Genomic DNA, 6,140 nt, shown 5'->3' with positions numbered 1-6,140 from the left:
AGTATTCATTGCTTTCTGCCAGCATAAAAGGCTTCCTACTTGCAGAACACAATAGCACTGCCAGGGGGATTCCCCCATCAATATTGACTGTGTTGATGGGGCAAACCAGCAATTTTCTTTCCTGCAATCCGTGGTTGCAGGAAAGAAAATTGCATCATTTATGGGTAGCTTAACTGAGTAACCTTTTTATGCTGTAAAGCCTTTACATGCGTTAAAAATATAAATTTTAGCCAACAGAAAATCGTCATGGAAAAGCAAATAAAAAATATGACTCCTCCACATGGCAAAAAAGTAAAATAAGATTTTTTCCAATCGGAAACTTAGTACTTATAGGATTAACGAGATGAGGTAAGATACATCATAAAAAAAAATTGCTGAATTATTTTGCTGCACCGAAATACAATTTGAAACAATATGATAAAATAGGTTTTTAAATATCCATGCTAGCCAATAGAAAATTGTCATGGATGAGGGAATTTAAAAATCTGACAATTGAATAATGACAAAGACTCAACATTTCATGTCTACATTTTTTCACAAGCTGAAAGTGAAATAGGAATTTTCCCAACTGCAAATCTTTGGCAATTTTAAGAGTATTTACTAGATAAGAGAAGCTACACCGTGAGAAAATATTTGCAGAATAATTTTGCTGCTCTGGCTTACAATTTGAAACAATATAATAAAAAGGTACAAAATGACAGGCTCCCTCCTTATTTTGCATGGTTTGAGAGTAATGTCTAATCAAGAAAGCTGAAAATAAATAAAGGTCATTAAAGTGGTCCTCACCATGGTGGCTCTTGTGGTGTCCATAGTTCTTCTCTGTCCTCTATGTGAGTGTCTCTGCAGCAGGTAGATGTTCTGAGCTGTACAGCAGGTTGGGACCCCGGCATTATATAGCCAGTTATGTGGGCTTTCCACTGTTCTCTGGTAATCTGTGGTTTCCTCTGTTTCACTATTTGTTGAGTTGAAGGAAAATATTACCTTGATAAATCAAATAGACATCGGTCAGGCTTCCTGAACTGGAATGTAGTGCTGATATGTGATAAAACATATTTGCATATCTCCACCAGACGTCACTGTGCAATTTTCATTCTGGTTTTCATTCAGAAATAGTTCATGAGTTGTGGCTGTGTGTATGTTGTCACACTGACATGTTGGTGTTTGTCTAAAAGTAAACTAAGAATAGTAAAGCCACTAAGAAAATAAATCTTTATTTAATTTTATGTTAATACTAATTCCAGGTTGGGCAGCGCCAAAGACCAAAGAATCCTTCTCGATTTGTAATCCCCCTTCCCCCCAATTTTTTTTTCATTTTATATATATATATATATATATATATATATATATATATATATATACACGTATGTATGTATATTAATATTATTTTGGTGTCTGAATAATACAAAACAGGTACAGGATGAGGGTCCCAAAAATGGCATGCTATCCCTTTAAGTAAAAAATCCCAACACATGTTTAATTATAATCACTGTACAAAATTATTATATATTAACCACTTCAATATCAGGCACTTTCCCCCCCTTCCTGTCCAAGCCAATTTTCAGCTTTCAGCGCTGTCACTTTTTACCAAATGGCGAGCGGCTCACGCCAATATATGTCAGAAGAATGGCACTCCTGTGCTAACTGATGTACCTGTATGTCAGTCCGCAAAAGCAGGATAGCGGGTGACGGCGGCCCGCGATCACAATGAGGAGAGGCAGAACGTGGAAATGCCTATGTAAACAAGGCATTTCCCTGTTCTGCCTAGTGACATGACAGGGATCTACTGTTCCCTGTCATCGGGAGCAGTGATCTCTGTCATGTCAGTGGTAGCCCATCCCCCCCACAGTTAGAACAGGCTGAGGGAACACACTTAACCCCTTGATCGCCCCCTAGTGTTTAACCCCTTCCCTACCAGTGACATTTATACAGTAATCAGTGGCTATTTTTAGCTCTGATTGATGTATAAAAGTCAATGGTCCCAAAAAAGTGTCAATAGTGTCCGATCTGTCCACCGCAATGTCGCGGCCCAAATAAAAATTGAAGATCACTGCCATTACTAATAAAATAAATAAATAATAAAAATGCCATAAATCTATCCCTATTTTGTAGACGCTGTAACTTTTGCGCAAACCAATCAATATACACTTATTGCAACTTTTTATACCAAAAATATGTAGAAGAATACATATCCAGCCTAAACGGAGGAAGAATTTTTTTTTATATATATATTTTTAAGGATATTTAATATAGCAAAAAGAACAAAATCTTGCTTTTTTTCCAAAATTGTCAGTCTTTCTTTGTTTATAGCGCAAAAAAAAATGCAGAGGTGATCAAATACTACCAAAAGAAAGCACTATTTATGGGAAAAATGGATGTAAATCTTGTTTGGATACAGCATCGCACAACCGCACAATCATCAGTTAAAGCGACGCAGTGCCGTATCGCAAAAAATGCTCTGGTCATTAAGGGGGTAAAAGTTTTTCTTCCTTTCTGTTACAAAACTTCGTAAATAAGTACGTTTTCCCCTTCACTGATGGGAACTGATGAGGCTGCACTGACGGGCACTGATAAGGCGGCACTCATGGGCATTGATGAGGTGGCACCAATGAGGTGGCACAGATGAGGTGGCACTAATGGGCACTGATGATGGGCACTAATATTCAGCACTGATGGGCACTGATATAAGGCACTGTAATGCAGCACTGATGGGCATTGATAGGCGGCACTGATGGGCACTCATAGGTGCCACTGATGGGCACTGATAGGCAACACTGATGGGCATTGAAAGGCGGAACTGATGGGCACTGATAGGTGGCACTGATGGACACTGATAGATGGCACTGATGGGCACTGATAGGTGGCACTGATGGACACTGATGGGTGGCACTGGTGTACACTGATAGATGGCACTGATGGGCATCACTGATAAGGAGGCACTAGCAGGCATTAGTGATCGGCCCTGATTGGCATCAATTGTGGGCACTGACTGACATCCCTGGTGGCCATGGGTGGCAGACCTGGTGGTCACAAGTGATGGGCATCCCTGGGGGTCCTGGTGGCATCCCTGGTGGTCCTGGGTGGGCATCCTGGGGGGGCTGCACTAATAATCAGTCAGTGCAGACACCCCCTGTCAGAGGAGAAGCCAATCAACTCTCTTCTACTCGCGTCTGACAGACGCGAATGAGGAAAAGCCGTTACAGGCTGGAACACCTCTTTAACTCATAGTGTGCTTACACTTTTTACAAAGTGTCTACATTCCTGGAATTCAGCTTTAAACATGTCCTCATTTAGTGACCTGGAACATGTAAACATATCAGGAACATGGTAGAAAAGTCAAAAGTCCCTATTGGGATACTTGTTCCTGATCATCAACCTAAAGTATTGAGGCCAGGGTGTTAGGATGACAGCCAACTAACTAGCATTTTCAGAAGCGATGGAGCCTCCAGTTTTCCCCATGGCATGTTTACTTCTAAAGGAGGCCTAACGCCAAAGTTCAAACTTTTCACAAATGAATGAGAAACAAATTACCAAAATCAGTTATTAATCATGATATCAGTTTTTAATGATCATGGTATGAAAGTCTGAAGCTTGAATTGTTTATCAATTACACCAGATTAAAGATACATTGGCATATTGAAATATGTTTTGTGAAATATGCCACATGTATAATATGATCATTTCAAAATAACAGAAACCTGTATTAGAAATTCATAAGCATACTGAAAAACGTTATGCCATGTGAAATATGCAACGTAAATACCTTTCAGATATTACGTAGGTCATTTACTAAGCCACGGAAGCCTGTGTTCTATGAACACCAAATCATCTGCGGAAGAATTCAACAGAATAGGAAATTCCTTTGCACATGATTAGATGAAGTGAGTACAATGATCAGCAGGACAAATAGAGAGAGGAAATCTTCCTAGTGGTGATACAAACAGCAATAAAAACCTGGAAAGGCACTTCCCTAATGAAAAATATATATTACAGTGTATTTTCCTGTTAGTTTTGGATACAGTGGGAACACTGTATCCAAAACTAAAAAAAAGTACACTGCAATATACTGAATATTTTTGAAGTGACTCAAGGGGACAATCTGAAACATTACCCAGTGCTGCTTTTTTATGGTGCGGGGACTTTGTTGCTTTGTTACTGAGCCTGGTGCCCAATGGTCCAATACTTTCAGCAAAGGCAAAGTAAATTTGGATTTCAATGGGTTAATCATAGAGTAGGGGTTATAGTTAAATTTTAAGGGTTTAAATGTTAGGTTCTTGATAAGTGTTGTAGTCTTAGGGCATGCCTAAGGGATGTGTAAGGAAAGGTAAGATATTATGGACTAATTTGGGGGGTAAAGTTTTAGGGTGGAGGTGGGGAATTGGTGATATGAATCCCCTACAGCCAGTAAGGTTGAGCTCTGTAAAGAACCCAAAGAGGAGGACAAGTCAGAAGATATCTCTGTTTTGTCTGCTGAACATCTGGCAGCCAGCTGGGATGACGACGAGTCTACTACAGAGGCCTGTCCTGTGGTGACACCCACAGAGCTGGCACAGGTTCCACTCGTGTTGGAACCTCTAAGTCCAAGGAAGGAGGAATTATTCTCAGTGAAAGAGGAGGTGCCTGAGAAGTGGCAGGGGGCCTTGTGGAATGCCCCTGGGGTTACAGCAGTGGCTATGGAGTCTGCTGCTCCTACTGCATCCAATGAGTCATCAGACACTCCTGGGCCTGTGGAGACAACAGAAAGGGGTTCTCTCGAAAGTTTCCTAATCCCGGTGAAGGCTGAAGTCCTTGTTATCTAGAAGGGGGGAAGAAGATGAGGGGGATGAGTCTATCATTCAAGAGGCTGCTCAGCAGTTGACTTCCTGCCTTCCTCCAGGACGAGAACTAATCAGGCGGCTGACGCTCCTGCATCACTACTTGATTTGAAAAGTTTAGGAACTCTATGGGCTGGAGTTCCCTTATGTCCCAGAGGCCCTCTTCTGCATGATCGAGTCACAGCAACAGCACATGTATGGAACAGCAGTTTGGGAGCACCTGTTGGCAGGTGCAGTTAGTTTGCTTACCATGATTTACATGTATACCTAGATAAATATGTAGAGCTACCCCTTTAAGAATAGTGAATATAATACAAAAATAATGGTGAATACAATTATTATTATTACTATTCAAGATTTATATAGTGCCAACAGGTTGCACAGTTGCGTTACAATATAAAGGGGGACAGTGCAATTACAATGCAATTTAAAGTGATTGTAAACCCTGTTACACCACTTTTACCTACAGGCATAAGCATGCGCAGCCTATTGCACCCCAAAGTTCAAACACACATGCGTGTATGTATATACAGTGGGGCAAAAAAGTATTTAGTTAGCCACCAATTGTGCAAGTTCTCCCACTTAAAAAGATGAGAGAGGCCTGTAATTGTCATCATGGGTATACCTCAACTATGAGAGACAAAATGTGGAAACAAATCCAGACAATCACATTGTCTGATTTTTGAAAGAATTTATTTGCAAATTATGGTGGAAAATAAGTATTTGGTCAATATCAAAAGTTCATCTCAATACTTTGTTATATATCCTTTGTTGGCAATGACAGAGGTCAAACGTTTTCTGTAAGTCTTCACAAGGTTGTCACACACTGTTGCTGGTATGTTGGCCCATTCCTCCATGCAGATCTCCTCTAGAGCAGTGATGTTTTGGGGCTGTCGCTGGGCAACACGGACTTTCAACTCACTCCAAAGGTTTTCTATGGGGTTGAGATCTGGAGACTGGCTAGGTCACTCCAGGACCTTGAAATACTTCTTACGAAGGCACTCCTTCGTTGTCCGGGCAGTGTGTTTGGGATCATTGTCATGCTGAAAGACCCAGCCAAGTTTCATCTTCAATGCCCTTGCTGATGGAAGGAGGTTTGCACTCAAAATCTCACGATATATGGCCCCATTCATTCTTTCATGTACACGGATCAGTCGTCCTGTTCCCTTTGCAGAGAAACAGCCCCAAAGCATGATGTTGCCACCCCCATGCTTCACAGTAGGTATGGTGTTCTTTGGTTGCAACTCAGCATTCTCTCTCCTCCAAACACGACATGTTGTGTTTCTACCAAACAGTTCTACTTTGGTTTCATCTGGCCATATGACATTC

The sequence above is a fragment of the Aquarana catesbeiana genome, linkage group LG04 (genome assembly GCF_042186555.1).
Source record: "Aquarana catesbeiana isolate 2022-GZ linkage group LG04, ASM4218655v1, whole genome shotgun sequence".
NCBI classification, from domain to species: domain Eukaryota; kingdom Metazoa; phylum Chordata; class Amphibia; order Anura; family Ranidae; genus Aquarana; species Aquarana catesbeiana.
This window is presented reverse-complemented; position numbering follows the sequence as displayed.